Source organism: Eptatretus burgeri, chromosome 8 (assembly GCF_056783735.1).
Source record: "Eptatretus burgeri isolate ZD-2024b chromosome 8, Ebu_testis_v1, whole genome shotgun sequence".
Classification (NCBI taxonomy): domain Eukaryota; kingdom Metazoa; phylum Chordata; class Myxini; order Myxiniformes; family Myxinidae; genus Eptatretus; species Eptatretus burgeri.
In genome coordinates, this window is record NC_140968.1 from 94,939,815 (window position 1) to 94,957,728 (window position 17,914).

General features: G+C 44.6%; 1 protein-coding gene across 18 annotated transcripts in view; it reads left to right on the forward strand.

Annotated features, from left to right (window-relative positions):
- Positions 1 to 17,914, forward strand: part of LOC147022305 (CUGBP Elav-like family member 4) — a 552,060-nt gene that overhangs the window by 523,116 nt on the left and 11,030 nt on the right. The window lies entirely within an intron of this gene.

A 17,914-nucleotide genomic window follows, 5' to 3' on the forward strand; every position in this document is an offset into this window, starting at 1 on the left:
CTATTACTTTTGAGTTTAACTTAGGTTAAAAAGGTCAACATAGGCCATAAAGTCAACCCAACATCGGCCAAAAATTTTAATTGCTTCCAAAATCATCAATTTTCATCCAATTGACTTGAAATTTGAAAACCATTTGCAAATCAGGTCAATGAATTCAAATACCTACTAATTTTGAGATCGACTTTGGGCCAAATTGAGCCAAATTTCTAAACTCAATTTTAATCCGATTTACTTGAAATTTGAAGAGCATTTGCATATCAGGTCCTGAACTCAACCACTGATTACTTTTGAGTTCAACATCGGCCAAATGGCCAATTTGGCCCAAATTGGGCAAAGTTTTCTAAAATCCTCAATTTTAATCTGATTTGACTTCAAATTTAAACAGAATTTTCATATCAGCTCACTGAATACAACCACCAATTATTTTTGAGGTCACCACATACCGAAAGGTCAACATCGGCCAAATGGTCAACAACTTAGGAGCACTTTTAAAAATCCTCAATTTTTATATGATTGACTTGAAATTTGAACACAATTGTATATCAGGTCAATTAATTCAACTTTCAAATAATTTAAAGGTCAAAAGGTCAACAGGCTTAGTTTCTAAAATCCATAGATAGGGCCAAAACCTATTTATATCTCAAAAAGTTGTGGACAAATTATGACAAAACAAGTTGGTTAGGTGACAAGAACAAGCGGATTAGATTTTGGTTTGGATCCAACCCATCAGTGGGATATAAAATGTGAACTGCTCCGAGCAGAGGGATACGCTCAACTGAGTGCCATTCTACTTTGTGCTGTTTTGCCAAGTTGTCACTCTATGAATGATTTTTCATTTGTTTGTTTGTCTGTCTGTCTGTTTGAGTGCAGGATATCTCAAAAAGTTGTGGACGGATCCGGATGAAATTTGGTGGGCAGGTTAGGTGTGTCACGAGGATGAACTGATTAGATTTTGCTGAAGATCCAGATCCGGATCTGATTACTAGAATTTCTTAAGTGATTCTTTGCCATTGAGAGAAAGGACCAAAAATGATATATAGCACGATATCTCAAAAAGTTGCGGACGGATTCAGACGAAACTTGGTGGACACGTTGTGTGTGTGGCAAAGAAGAAAAAAATCAATTTTGGTGAAGATCCGATAATTTTTCAAGTGATTCTTCACCATTGAGAGATTGAGCTAAACTAATATATAGCGCAATATCTCAAAAAGTTGTGCACGGTTTTGGATGAAATTTGGTGGGCATGTTGGGTGTGTCACCACGACAAATTGGTTTGATTTTCGTGAAGATTCCATTCCGGATCTTGGTACGAGAATTAGTTAATTTCAAAGTGATTCTTCACCATTGAGAGATAGGGCCAAAAACGATATTTCGCATGATGTTTAAAAAATGTATTGGGCCCCATATGTTCTCGTGGATCAGGCATTACGTGGCGGAGGTATGCGCTCTACTGAGTGCCCTTCTCGTTCACTCTGTGTCTGTCTATGTCTTTGTCTTTGTCCTGATGAAAGCATTAAGGTAGAAACTGCATTGCCCAGGACTGGTGTTCGTGATGATTCATGGTTACACCATTCTCAACCGTGCTTGTAAATACAGATATGGAAAAGATGGAGTTCCAAACCATTGCTGACAGTGCTATTCAGCAACCTGTGATTTTCATATTTGGCACCGTGATATTAAATTAGCTTTTTTATTTTTGTAATAGTATTATTATATATACCACAAATACATTGCAAAATGATTTGTTGCACATTTGTAAAACGTCTTTATTAACTTTTAGGCATTACATATGCGGCAGAGCATCAGTTGCTTCAATTATCCAAACACTGCCAATTTTTAGCCTCGCCTGTTCCCGAAGGGACGTGAAAGGGTAATGTAATCGCTGCATGCATGTGTGCGTACGTGCGTGCCAGTGAGTCTGCATGCATACAAACATTTATATAACACCCCTGGGTGGCCTACTTCAATGTTGTGTCCCCACCCTCCCTTCTCAGGAAGCCTATTTTAATATTTTGCCCCCAATTGGCGTTATGCACAGTTCGAGAGTTGTCTCGTGTAACCAGAAAATTTTTACATCTAAATTAACCATTAATTAATATTTTTAATTCAATGTGGAAGATGTCAAAGTTATCCACACTTATTCATGGGTGTTTGCCCACACTGGCCTCTGTTTGAGGGGTGTTGCAAAGCCTACAGGCTCGACTAGTGTGCCCATTACCTTGAATATGGATTTTTGGACACGATTAATCCTGTGTTTTCACTGTTTGTGTGGTCTCTTCATCCTTTGTCTGTCTGTCTGAATATCAACATGTCGTTGTCAAAAGCCATACCTCTCCTGTCTCTACTCCTTATGTAGAAGGTTTGTCTATATCTGACAGCTATTCTGCCAGTTCACAAGCAAAATAATTAATAATCATGACAAGACAAGTCAGGTCAGGTTAGGGAGCATGCGCCAGAGCAGCGCGTCGCTGCGTCCACTTTCCGCCAGTACTCCAGGGGCCTCCGTCTGGCCATCCCCCAGGCAGATGCTTGGCCCATCCCCATCTCCTTGAGATGCTGATCAACCTGCTGCAACCACGAGGCACGTGGTCGGCCCATTGGCTTCCTCCACTCACGAGGCTCCCTCGCTGAGGGAATCTGGTGAGCAGGATCAGCATCAGGAAAATGAGCCATATGACCATACAGCCGCAGCTGACGCTCACAGACTATGCAGGTAACAAATCTCATTTGAGTCTCTCTCAACAACCGCTCGTTGGACACAAAGTCTGACCAGTGATAGCCAAGGTTTCTCCGAAAAGACCTGGTACCAAAAGAATTCAGTCTCCATCTCAGATCCTTGGTCAGTGTCCAAGTCTCACATCCATAGAGCAAGACTGGAAGCACCAGGGACCTGAAGACTCGTACTTTCATCCTCCTGCACAGGTAACGGCAGCGCCACACCCCATGATCCAGTGAATCCATGACTCCCCAGGCCCGACCCAGATGTCTCTTGATCTCTGACTCACAGCCAGCAGAGACATGAATATCACTGCCAAGGAAATTGAATCTCTTTGTGAACTCAACATCCTCACACCAACAGGTACAGACAAGATAGCAGCATCCAAGATGTCATTGAAAGCCGGGATCTTCGTTTTGACCCAAGAAACCCGTAATCCCAGCAGCTCCCACGCCTCATTCAGCACCTCGAGGGTCCTGAAATGATATTGAGAGTCTCCGCAAAGATGACTGCATCATCCACAAAATCAAGGTCAGAGATCTTGACATTCACAAACGATGCACCACAGCTTGATCTCTCCGACATCCTCCCGATAATCCAGTCCACACAAGCGCTGAAAGGTGTGGGTGCCAGTACACACCCTGGGCAAACTCCAGTAACAACTGGAAATAAGTCAGAGATGGTACCACCACATCTCACAGCATTGTCAGTACCAGAGTAGAGTTCAGACATCAGATCGATCAGTTTTGGTGGCACCCCACGAAGACCAAGAATCCTCCAGAGGGCATCCCGTTTCACTGAATCGAACGCTTTACAGAGATCAACATAAGCTGCAAGCAGCCCCTGCCGAAACTCTCGTCTGCGTTCGGTGAGGACACGAAGTGCAAGGATACGGTCAATCGTTGACCTCTTTGGTGTAAAGCCTGACTGTCTGGACGCTGGTGCTCAAGCAGATGGTGGTAAACCCTATCAATAATTATCCGAGCAAAGACCTTGCCCGGCACTGAGAGCAGCGTCACCCCTCGGTAGTTGTTGCAGTCCTGGCGATCACCCTTCCCTTTCCAGAGAGAGACAACAAGGCCCCTCTTCCAGTCAGTTGGGATGATGCCTGTGTTCCAGTGAGAGCACAGAATTGCATGCAACGAGACGAGTACAGCATTTCCACCAGCCTTGAGAAGTTCAGCATGGATGCCACAGATCCATGGAGCTTTATCCCATTTCAACCGGTTCACCGAAGCCCGTGTTTCCACAAACGAAGGTGCTTCACAGTTGATTGGAGGGTCAGCAACAGGGATGGTAACACCCCTGACATAACCGGCCCAGCGGTTTTGATCATCCTTGAGATGTCTCTACAATTTGAATGGAATCCACCTGTGGCCAACTCAATTCATTGGACATGATTTAGAAAGAAACACACCTTTCTGTGTAAGGTTCCACAGTTGACAGTTCATGTCAGAGCAGAAACTCTGCCATGAAGTCTGAGGAACTGTCCATATAACTCCAAGGTAGAATGATGAGGGGGCATCGACCTGGGGAAGGGTATAAAACAATTTCTAGTGTGTTGAAAGTTCTAAAGAGCACAGTGAATATGATTAGGAAATGAATTAGGAGAAAATTCATCGTAAGGAAATGAAAGAATATGAAACTACCCAGATTCTTCCGAGAGCTGGCCATCTGGCAAAACTGAGCAACTGGGCAAGAAGGACCTTGGTCAGGGAGGTGACCAAGAACCTATTGACCACTCTGAAAAAAACTAGAGTTCCTTGGCTGAGATGGGAGAACCTGCAGGAAGTACAACAGTCTCCACAGCACTTCACCAAGCGAGGCATTATGGGAAAGTGGCCAGGTGGAATCCACTCCTGAAAAAAAAAGTCACGTGACAGCATGCCTGGAGTTTGCAAAAGGCACGTGAAAGAATGTGAGAGCATGAGGCAAAAGATTCTGTGCTCTGATGAGACTAAAATTGAACTCTTTGGCCTGAATACAAAGTGCTACGTCTCGTGGAAACCGAGCACAGCTCATCACCCATCTAACACCATCCCTGCCATGAAGCATGGTGGTAGCAGCATCATGCTATGGGGATGCTTTTCAGTAGCAGTGATGGGGAGACTTGCAAGGATAGAGGGAACAATGAATGGAACCAAAGATAGGCAAATCCTTGAGGACAACCTGCTTCAGAGTGCAAAAGACCTTAGATTGTAGCGAAGATTTATGTTCCAACAGGACAATGACCACGAGCATACAGTCAAAACAACCCTGGAACGGCTTCAGAAAAAGAACGTGAAAGTCCTTGAGTGGCCCCAGCCAAATCACAGACTTGAATCCCATTGAGAATCTGTGGAAAGACTTGAAGATTGCTGTTCACCGACACTCCCCATCCAACTTGACAGAGCTTGAGAAAATCTCCAAGGAAGAATGGGAGAAAATCCCCAAATCCAGATGTCCAAAGCTGATACAGACATACCCAATAAGACTCGAAACTGTAATTGCTAGCAAAGGCGCTTCTACAAAGTATTGACTCAGGGGGGTTGAATACTTATTGATGTTTTCAGATCCCTAACATTTCAGCTTTTCATTTTTCATGAATTTGTAAAAAAATTAGAAAAACATCTTTTCACTTTGTCATTATGGCCTATTTTGTGTGGATCGGTGACAAATTTAAATTTAATCCATTTAAAATTCAGGCTGTAGCACAACAAAATGTCTCACAAGTCGAGGGGTGTGAATACTTTCTGAAAGCACTGTGTATATATATATATATATATATATATATATATATATATATATATATATATATATATATATATATATATATATATATATATATATATATATATATATATATATGAGAATTTATTGGGTGACTTGTTGGCATCTCACATTCTGAAGGAACAGGAAAGGCTCAGGAAACAGGAAAGGAAGGAATTTGGAATTTTGTCACGGTGATGGCAAACAATCGTCTACTTTTTATGGAAGGACTTGTTTTTTTTTTTGTATACATAGTTGAGGTTTGTGTAAGAACTAGTACTAGTTCACTGAATGGATCAGGACACAACAGGACAAAAGGATAAGGTGGACAAAAGGTAAATCAAAGATAAGGTGGCTGTTGGTTCCACAGTTGGGAAAAAAAGAGGAACAAATGAGTGGAGGTGAGCAGTGATCCTGGATTTAGGTCGTTTCACCAAAAGGGGGGGTTTGTGTTGGTACATATGAGCCTGGCAGAAACCTTGGCGGGGACAAAGCACGGAAAGAGTAGAGGGTATAAGACCAGAAAGGAGGCGGTGGAAGACATTGAGACCACGGACCTGGCTGCGATGATGAAATGATAGGCACTCAGCCTTCCTGCGATGGTGAACTCAGCTTCATCGGAGGAGATTCCAATAATCTTGAAGACCTTGGTTTCCACAGCATCAAGCTGAGCAAGGTGCGAGGCAGGGGGGCCAGCACGGAGGGGAGAACAGAACTCAATCATGCTGCAAATGAAAGTTGGCTCTTTAATGTCCATCAGCTTATGCTCGCAGATGGATCCCCAGGTTAAAATCAATCCAAGAGACAGAATGTTCGACGATACACTTCCAGCGAAGCACCAATCAGACAGCTTATAGTTGGGTCGGAAATCAATGCCAAACTTGATGGCCCAATAGCAAGTGTACCACCACTGCATCAGCCCATTGAACGTTGTGTATTTGAGGCCTTAAGGGTAAGGGGGTTATTTATGTATTTGTATTTTACAAATGGAAAAATGGAAAAATTTTAAACTTCATCACTAATCCTCCATCATCCCGCCCCCCACCCCCACCCTGACACACACACAAAAGTTTTGCAAAGAAGAGGTTAGCTCAACTGGGATGGAGAATGAATGATAATAAATGCCCAAGATCAAGGACACTGCACCAACATATTTAAAAAGATGTCCAGACTGAGCCAGATGGACAAGTGGAGGTTCTGCGAGACAGAAACAGAAAGTACTGATGACCTGCTTTATTATCTGCAAAAACAATCAGAACAACTTTACACGTAACGGCACAACAAAGTATGCAAAGTGATTCATTGGCAAATCTATCTGCAAAAAATGTCAACATCCCAATTCCAGAAAACTCATGGAAACACGAAACAAGGACAATCATTGAAATGAAGGACGTCATGCTCAATTACGACTTGATGATCCCATTAAGTGTGAACATAGAAAACAAAGCCTTGTAACCAGACATCGCTCTACATCACACTACTCTACAATTGGAGGCATTCCGGGGTTCAGTGACGATCCTGAAAAGAGCCCTCGGAACAAAACTCTGAGAACAACAAAGTTGAACAGCTTGGTCCATGAACTGTGATTACTTACCGAAGCCAAGGTGGATACTTTGAGTCCCGGGAGGACTTCGCTCCATCTCCTCAAACCCACAAATGGAGATAACAACCAACGACACACACACATACACACACATATTCTCACTCAATGTACATTCCTCATCTTTTTTCACTCCTATTCCCAGCTTCCCTACATTTTTGAATTTAATTTTCCCCTCCCTTTCTGTTTATAAATACGCAGTAGGCCCTTTATTTGGGTCCTCATGGTGGCTTTTTGAAATAACATTTGAAACCAGGTGTGTGTGCCTCTCAATAAATAACTCGAAACTCGTTACCAAATGGAATTTTGCTACTTAAATGGTGAATCTTTCATACACAGATGTAAAGTGAGAAAGGATAATCAGATAATTGTCAGATTTTTTTTGTTTTGATTTTTATTTTTTTTAATAACTAACGGAAGAGCGAAGTGACATTGGGTTGAAGGTCGACAAACCAAAAGTGGGGGAGCAGTCCTAGTTTACTTTTCGTATCTGCTCAGCAAAGTCCACTCGAACAAGGGCCCCCATGTGGGTTCGACCTTTTCACTTGACAGCAGAAACTTCCGTGGCCGATGTTGAAATCCGTTCGGTGAAGCTTCTCATGACAAAAGGGTTTATCATGTCACTTGAACATTGCGTTAACATGCAGGAGTTGCAGCTTAATTAAACAAAGCTTTACATTCTTGACAGCAGACTAATTACCATGCTCCAGGGATCTGTTGGCTCATTTCCAGAAGTGTGAAATTGATGTGAGTGCTTTTTTTATTTATTACTAGTGGGCCCGTTGGTCCGATGGACCAAATTTTCATTGGTCTTCACAGCCTTGTTGCGTACCCGCCTGCTCTACTGCTTGAGCATGAGCTTGCCTTTCACGAAGCCCTGATGTGCTTGGGGCCATCGTGGGGATTATATGTTCGTTTTTGTTATTGCCATATTATACTACTATTCTTATTATTGTATATATTAAGAGTGTTAATTAATATTTGCTTCGTTGCAATGTTGTCATTGTTTTTCTTATATATTTTGTAGTTAGAATGCCGTGGTAAAAGGACGTTTTACGCCGCTTTATATACCTTAACATGCCGTGTGTTTAAAACATGGGAATTCCAACAGATTTTTTGTAATATTGTCGAGTTTTTTTGTATACTTTGTCAAGGCTGGTATGAGAGCGAACACACAATGCACAGCAAGGGGGGCAGGGGACAAGAGGAGCAGGAGTGGGAAGGACAAAACAGTGGGGAAACAGACACATTAGGAGATCTGTGGAAGGGAGAGGGATGGGGTGGGGAACATGGGTTACACAAGATGGACATCACAGGGACTTTCAGGAAGGAAAGCAAAGAATTTGAGGGAGGTGGGATCGGGGTGGATTAATGGGGGTAGAAAAGATCGAGGATTTGGATGGGGGACGATAAGAGGTGGTGGTGAACAGCTGTTTTGAAGGCCTGGAGGGGAGAATGGGATTGAACAGAGTGAGGAAATTTATTCCAACGGTGGGAAAAAAGAGGAATGAAAGAGTGAAGGTGAGCAGTGATTCGTGATTTTGGTAGTTTTACCAGAAGGGGGTTGTTGGCGGACCTTGAGCGCCCTGCGGAAATATGGTGAGGACAAATCGCAGAGAGAGCAGGGGCGGGCGAGACTGGAGAGGAGACAGTAGAAGACAGAAAGACCACTGACATACCTGCGGTGAGGGAGTGAGAGGCCCAAAGACTCAGCCTCATAGCGGGAGATGCCAATGATCCGAAATGCCTTGGTTTCCACAGCGTGAAGCCAAGAAAGGTGAGAGGCAGGAGCACCACCAGCCCAGAGGGGAGAGCATTACTCCATCAAGCTGCGGACAATAGCTTTGTATGTGATCAGGAGCTCAGGTGGGCCGAGGAAGGACTTTGCACGACGGAGGATTCCCAGTCGGCGACTGGCTTTGGATGCGAGGTTGGAAATGTGGCTTTCCCAGGAAAGATCATGGCAGATGGTGAGACCCAGAAGCTTGAATGAAAGTACTTCTTCCAGAGGATTGTTGAGAAAGCAGATGGGGTGGGGGGGGGGGTTCCAAACGGTCCTTTCAGGAAGACATAGTGAGAGTGTGAGATTTGTCAGGATTGAAGGACATGTTCCACGTGTTGGACCAGTTTGTCATTTTACCCAGATCTGCAGTGACCGAAGAAGCTGCTGCTTGCCGGTCTGAGGGATGACAGATGGTACGTTAGAAGGGGGAGTCATCAGCAAAGAGATAAAGAGGATTTTCTAGAGAGTCGGAGAGATCATTGATGAAAACCAGAAAAAGAACAGGGCCCAGAACACTGGATTGAGGAACTCCAGCCTGGACAGGAAGAGGGGATGAGAGAACTCCATTTCGGGCTACACATTGGCTGCGACAGGAGAGGAAGTCTGCGAGCCATGAGTGGAGATGGCCGTGGATCCTGTCTGACATTCTCCTGTCTGACAGCGTGAAATGTCAGCGAGGAAGAGAGTTTGTTGAGCAGGGCAGGGCGCCGGACCGTGTCAAAAACACGCGATATGTCGAGGGATATGGCTCTGATTTCATGTCCAGCATTGAGTACCTCCATCCATTGTTAGGAAAGCAGAAGCAGCATATCCAGGGTAGAGTGACCTGGTCTGAAACAAAATTGATGATCGGAAATCAATCCATTGGAGAAGAGGAAGGATTCAATGTCTGAAGCGATGATCGATTCCACAACCTTGCTGATGATAACTCTAACCATTTTCTAGACATGTTTTTATGATCAAGGAACATTTTGAACACATTTCAATTGATTGTTACATTTTGAACACGAATCAAAAAACAAATCTGTAGTTTATCAATACTTTGGCTCTGAATTTGTCCCAATCACTCATGGGCAGAGAGGAATGAGATAATTTTTTTTTTTTTTTTACTTTGTCTGCCTGTCTGGCATGAGAACAAATTGAAAATCATTCCAAACAAGAAATACTGTTTTTTAATGATGTCATAGCGGACACAAACAACAGGCACGAAGAACCAATGTAAGGTGGTGTCGAAGACACTGCACGAAAAACTAATGGAAGGTGGTGTTTTCATCAATGGTGGTAAACTTCCGGAATTAATTTTTTTTAAGACATTTACAATCTTTATTTAATTTAAATTTAATTACATACTTGAACACTGTAGAACAACTCGCTTTCTTATCGCTTCCAGAACCTCCAGTTTTGCAGTACTTGGACATGTTGAATAAATAAGGTGGTGGAAAGACACTGCATCAATGGCATTAACCTTCTGAATTTTGTTTTTTTGAATATGACCTTTAAAATCATTCTTTTATTTCATTTGCATTATATACTTAAATAGCTGCGTGGGATACCTCAAAAGAGTGACCGCTATATCACATGGTCATGTAACATGTGATAAAGTTTCAATTTCCTCCGCTGAACAGTTATGGATCTCAACAAAATGCAAACACGTACGACGTACGACACAGGTACCTCCGCTACCGATCGCTTAACCCTGCTTTTCACTTCACGAGTACAGTGTAATGAGTACGTGCAATTGTTGACGCCTTATTTGATGCCCAAATAAATTGATATGCCTGGTTTTGGCTTAATGGTTAGTGTGGTGGGCTTGGGATCCTAAAGTCCTGAGTTCAAATCCTGCTCAGCCATTTCATTAATACCAGGTGGGGTTGACTCAGCTAGTCATCATTCCAAGGTCGGCAAAAATGAGTACCAGCTGGCTGGTATCCTGCGTCGGAGTGGCAACCCGTCCAGGATTGTGCCCAATAGCCCAGGAGACTGCTTAGGCAGCACCAACGCTCTGCACAGAGTGTGGTCCCAGTGGATGGATGGATGCGTGGGGTAAGGTGTTCTATGAACTCTCTAGTTACCTCTGCCACCGAAGGTGGATGGAAGTCATGTTTTCACCCCGTCTGTCTGTCTGTCTGTCTGTCTGTCTGTCTGTCTGTCTGTCTGTCTGTCTCTGTCTGTGAGTAGGATCTCTCAAAAAGTTGTGTACGGATTCGAACGAAATTTAGTGGACAGGTTGGGAGTGTGACGAGGACAAATTGATTCGAGTTTCATGAAGATCAGGAACCAGATCCGAACACTAGAATTTTCTCAGTGATTCTTCACCATCGAGAGATAGGACCAAAAATGACATATCGCGCGATATCTCAAAAATTTATGGACACAACTACACACACTTATCCGAAACTACACACATGATGTTGATTAAACTTGACCACAACATTCATCACCCGTGATGTCCCAAAGTGTATTGACCGCATCAAAATCTACACTAATTTCGGTGGTTCACCGGGGTGGGGGGGGTTTGACCCCCCCCCCCCAAAAAATACGTATTTGCTCTCTTCTCCAAGACTACACACACAATTTTAATGGAACTTGACCATAACCTTCATCACGCATAATGTACCAAAGTGTATCGACCGCATAAAAATCTGCGCTCATTAATGGAGAATACGGGACAGGGTTTGCCCACCCCCCCCAACCATAGGTATTTGCTCTCTTCTCTGAAACGACACACATGACTTCGATGAAACTTGACCACAACCGTCATCACCCGTGATGTACCACAGCTTATAGTCTGCAAATCTCTGCTCATTAAGGCAGTCATTGCACCAGGACAACACACACACACACACACACACACACACACACACACACACACACACACACACACACACACACACACACACACACACACACACAAACCCGATGAAGAGGAGTTATTGAAACAAGAAGGGAGATGGTTGTTGTTTCTTGCTCGCGGTTTGAATTTTTTTTTTTTTTTTGACGGGCAAGTACTAGTCACTCTTGATGTACCAAAGTTTGTTCACGGCATTAAAAAATTCAGTGTCTGAAGGGGTCTGCGAGGGGCTTGAGTGACTGTTGATCCTGATCCAGGTGAGCTTCAGGATAGATGTTCCCAGTTTTTTTTATTCCAACATGACTTTGCCATTTCAAAGCTTTACGAAAATTAATTATTGAGTGAAATATTGTTACACGTTCGGCTGCCAGGTCGTGAAGAGCTTCTCGGACCCGCTTCTCCGACCTTTGACCCTGAGGCTAAAGGGCCGCAGATAACTCAGTGGCATGACACGTTACTAAGTAACCACGGATGCCATCTGAGACAATCAATATCCATCGGGTCGTTGCATCCATTTCCCGCGCTTTCCTTCCTGGCAAATTAATCCCCCAAATAGGAAACCGTGCTTCTCAATGCCACACTCCTGTCTAATCAGCATGGCTAAGCGATACCTTCAGTGGGACATTGACTAATCTTCGCTGGAGCGAAACAGCGGGGAAAAACTCCCATCCACTATTTACACACTAGTGTCTAACCAATGGTGAAAGAGACAATTGGGCAGTTTGGAAAGTTTATATAAGATTTCTCAAAAGACACGTATTTACAGGAAAAACAGTTATTTACAGAGAAACAGTGTCACAAAAAGGATCTTACCCTTAAACGCACGAGCCCCATAGTGAGTCACCTTAATGTGAATGTACAGACACAGGCGCCTCAGTCATTCTGGGAAACAAGATAAGGTAAGGTGACAGACAGACAAAGTGAAGTAGGTGGGGTATGGTATCGACCCCGGCCTCATCCGTAAATGAGCCAGACGGCTCACTTGCAACAAACAAGGTGGATGATGCAGGTGATTGAGAAGTGCAGCTTGGAAATGCAGGTGCATGTAATGTAAGCTCTGAAAAGAATTGTTGTGGACTCTGTGATACTCCCTCCCGAACAGTGCAAGTCAATGAGGTGTGTGCGCTAAAAGGTGCATGTGTAAGACGTTTCGGAAGAGAAGTCGGTTTTGAGGAGATTTTGTGAGGGAGGAGGTGTTAACCACGCCTGGAAGCCTGTGGCTTCGCTCTCATTCCACCTGGTATTGCAGTACTCATTCCATCTGGTAATTTTCAGCGCTCATTCCATTGCCTTCCCGAAGCTCCTGACATGGTTCACCTTAAACTCTTCGAACTAATACTGAACTGATGCCCAGAAATGATGTTAGGAACTGGTGCTCAACTCCTCAGAACAGTGTTCTCTCTTTCAGAATTGCACTCGACTCTTGAGAACAGGGCTCTCTTTTTCAGAACTGGACTCTACCCTCTCTCTGAAATGGGCTCCTCTCTCTCTCTCTCTCTCTCTCTCTCTCTCTCTCTCTCTCTCTCTCTCTCTCTCTCTCTCTCTCTCTCTCTCTCCCTCCCTCTCTCTCTCTCTCTCTCTCTCTCTGTCTCTGTCTCTGTCTCTGTCTCTGTCTCTCGTTGTCTCTTTGTCTCTTTGTCTCTTTTCTCGACCTCGCTGACTTGACTCGACTTGACTCTCTCTGAACTGGACTCAACCAGGCATCTTATTCTCCTCACCTCTGTCACCATTCACGTCCACTTTTCAGCATCCAGCCATGCCGATTAGCTGACGCGCTGTCATCCAGCTATTGTGATTCATCCCCAGAGCACGGTGAGCAGGACTGCTAGTTTGTTCGGTGCTGGGGTGACGACAGGGCGAGCGGAAGGGCCGTACAGTGCATCTGACGCCCGCACAAATGCCACCTCCTGTGATTGGAACCTCACTTAAATGGTTGAGGCGCTGATGAAATGGATTTATGGTGGACAAGTGTTTTGAGAATGAGGTTTGAAAATGGAGTGTGAGAGTGAGGTTTGAGGATGGAATATGAGAATGAGCAAAAAGGATTGAGTTTGAGAAGGAGGGAAAAGACAATGGGGGTAACTCTACCTGCACTCACAACACATATTTTCCTTCCACCAATATGAGGGGAGAGGTAATCGAACTAAACAAATACTGTGGATATACCTAAAAGAAGTTCCTTTATGTGTTGGATGTAACTCCACAGGCTCTTCCAAAAACACAACAATATAAATTGATTTTTCTCGACACCAGGGCTTTCCATATGCGAGGCCAATCTTACTTGCCCTGTTGCTGTGGAAGGATTGTCAAACTAACCCGCCTCTCTTTCTCTTTGGCCATACACTGGAAGAGGTTTAGTCTCTCCAACTTCTTTGCCGCGCCTCTTCTGGATTGACCATACAGCAAATGTGACCTCAAAGCCAGTAGCAGACTCAGCATCCTCCCTCAATCCAAGTGTTTCCTTGGAAAATCAGAACTACAAACATCCTGCAAAGCCTTTGTCCATTGCTCAATGGAGTACTGTTCTCTCCTCTGGGATTACGCCTCAGCATCAAATCTCTGGCATGAATTGTGATGCATCTAAAGCTCTTAGCATTTCAGGCATCTCTGGCAATGATGCTGAAGCAAAAGGTCTGTTGCTCTTACATTGCAGGCAGGTCGGTGGTCTCTGTTTTTTACCGCATCTCCTCCAGGCGTTGCTACCTCTGCTCTCGCTCAGCCCTCTGACTCTCCCCAGCAACTACAAGATGCACCTGTTCTTCCAGTAACTCCTTCCTCGTTAAACTTCCAAAATCCAGGCTGACTACACACCTCAACTCCTTTTTTCCTCACTTCCCCATCTATAGAACCACCTTGCAGAAGCCGTTCTTTCTCACTCTTTCCTACAGGGCTTCAAACATGTGGTGCACCACCACCTCGAGTCATCCCCATCATGATGCACAGTATTTTCTACCCCCTTTAACTCTACCTTACCCAACCCTCTTACTTGCAGATTATTGTTTCCTACCCTCATTTATATCCACTTTTTCTGTTTAGTCAGACACAATAAGCAAGGAAATGAACATAGTCCCACTGGCAGTTAATCCATATATATTGTTGCGGGCCTGGGGTCGGGTGAGACCACTTGGGAGGAAAGATATCTCAGCTCCCACCAGACTCCCCGGAATTGTAGGCCGTCGCACACGGATAATTCCATGTCGCGGCGGGTCGCTAATCGGCCGTGGACGCCAATAACTCGACAACCACGTGACTTAGGATCCTCCGTCGAGTTAATCTGGTTACCTAAAATAACCACGTGATTTCATTACCGGGGAACACGCCCTCGGTACGCCTTGTCCGAACCGGATCACTTTACCGGATCAAATGCAGCCGAGCGATACTGCCAAGGACGTACCGGCTAAAAGGAACGGATCGTTGGGAATAAAGTCCCGGCTAAGCTTAGATTCGGACCATGCTGGATCAATGAAGGAAAAGACAAAAACGAGCTGGGAACATTTCTAATAATTTATTTACAAGCAAGCGAGGAAAAGTTTTATGTGGTACAGGGAATAGTTTTATTGGGATGTGTTATGCAGGGAAAGAAAGAAATGTGAGAGGTGCGGCAATATACAAGCAACTTACAAAAGCGGACACAGAGCAGACTTAACCCGAAATAATAATAATAATAATAATCTTCTGCAATCTTACTTATGTGGACACGCACCAGGACAACACGCACACACACACACACACACACACACACACACACACACACACACACACACACACACACACACACACACACACACACACACACACACACACACACACACACCCGATGAAGAGAAGTTATTGAAACAAGATGGGAGATGAGTTGAGGCTACGGTCTCTCGGTGCCTTGTACAATTGACTACCCGAACGTGCCACCAATACATTTGGGAGGAATGCTCCATGGTGCGATACCTCCCCAAGATCTCTCGTTTTGTGGCAATTCGTGCAAACGTCGTCCAGAGAATGCGACGCGACCGTCGGGCGTGAAGGGGGGGACTTGGGTGGAGAAGGTTGGAGTCAGCAGGTGATGACAACAGGAGGAAGGAGTCCAGGCGATGTCGACAAGAAGGCGGAGTCCAGGCAATGATGAAGTCCAGCTCATACGGGAGGCGAGGCAGGGAAGAGAGAGAACGAATCGAATGGCCCCGCTCTGACCTTTATAGGCCCCACGGCGCGGGGCAGGGGGGCACCCCGAAGCAACGCGTCATCACCCGAACCGGGCGGTTTGATTGGCCCCGGCCCCCCGCGCGGCCTGGCCTCGATGGTTGGAAGCGGCAACATTCCCCTTCCGGCCAGGCAGCCCCACGCCATGAAAATGTCCTGCTCTGACCTCACGACATGATATGAATCGCCCACACTGAACTCCACGTCATGAATTGCCTTGCAAGAACCCCCAGACCATGCCCTGATGACCGGCTGAGGGCGGCGTCGGTCCCGCATGCCTGCCCGGGCGCCTCCGATTAGCGCTGATCAATGCCTACTCCATGATGGGTCACGTGGCCGAAGCGATCCGGACTGCACACAAGCCTCTGCCTGAACGTGGCTTCGCTGGCCGGAGAGGCGAGGAAACGTCCGCCGTCTGTGGGGCGGCTACCAGCGAGGACTGATGGTAAACTGTTAGGATAAATCCATGCATGTTTCGCGCAATACGCGCGGATCCGCCATGGCCCACGTGGTTAGCGCTCGCGTTCGCCCGATTCTGCTATTGTGTGTGGGGGGCCAACTCCGATCTGTGTCAGGCATTGAGGGGAATGATCAGATAAAATAATTCGATGGGGGGTGTGGAGGGAAAATAGGAAGCCAATCTAATTCAATCCAGAAATGGGTCGAAGAGAACGCGCCACCCGTATCATGCACAACGTGGAGTGGTTGTCATTCATTTGCTTCTGTGTTGTGCAAAACCACATCCATGCAGCCTCTTTAAGAGATATTCATTTGTTTGCCTTTTCAATGCAACCGGCAATCTCATCCCAGATCATCGGAAGCTCGAGCCGATCATCTTGAGCTGCCGAGCATACTGTAGAGCTTGCCGCAAAAGTTGGGTTGAGGGATCGCTTGAGGACAGGAGCTCTGTGTTGTGAATGCTCGCGCGGTGCCGTCGCGGCTTTTCTATGCTCCTCCCCTGCAGAAGTTATCCCAAGGTTATCATGGTTTCCTCACAGCCACGGCACGCGCTGCACGTGTTGGACGCAATTTCGGATTTACCTCACAAATGAGCAGAAAAGAGGAGTAGAAATGAAGTTTAGTGGTGTAAGCAAACCTAGCTATGAGATCCCCACAATGCACATCCCATTGACCCACGAGACAAAAGGGAAGGGACTATCTAAACGTATATTAATGGAATAACTGTCTTAGGACCACAATATGTTGGATGCCATTGCATTGGAGCTAGGCGGTTTCCTGAACCCCAACTATATCTATCTATATATGTATGTATGTATATATGTATGTATATATGTATGTATGTATATATGTATGTATGTATATATGTATGTATATATGTATATATGTATATATATATATATATATATATATATATATATATATATATATATATATATATATATATATATATATATATATACATATATATTATAAACAAACAGCACAGTCGGTGAGGCGGTGAAGCCATCTGTCAGTCCGTGAGGACTACTTGCCTTTTAATCATGTCCTATTTGAACATTAGTTCCCCAAGACCCTGAGAACCCAAAAGACCTCGACGGCCCAAAAGAGCACAAAGACCCAGGAAAACTCTGAAGACCAAAATAGACCCTGAAGACCCAAATATCCCAAAAGACCCCAAAGCCCGAAGATGATCCTGAAGACCCAAAAGACCATTTAGACCCCTTCCACCCTTCAGACAGCTTAGACGCTTGACCATTTAGACCACTTGGACCTTCTTATATCACAAATCAATTTCAAATAAATATAATAATATCAGGGGTATAACAAATAAATTTGGAGAAAATAAATGTTTGTATTATGATTGGTGTAAGTCATGCCAACACAGCAAATCTGTGACATCAATCTCTGCAATGAAGTATGGAGAGGTGAGCATCGCGAGTCGATCCACAATAGTCCATATATATGTGTGTGTGTATATATGTGTGTGTGTGTATATATATGTGTGTGTGTGTGTATATGTATATATATATATATATATATATATATATATATATATATATA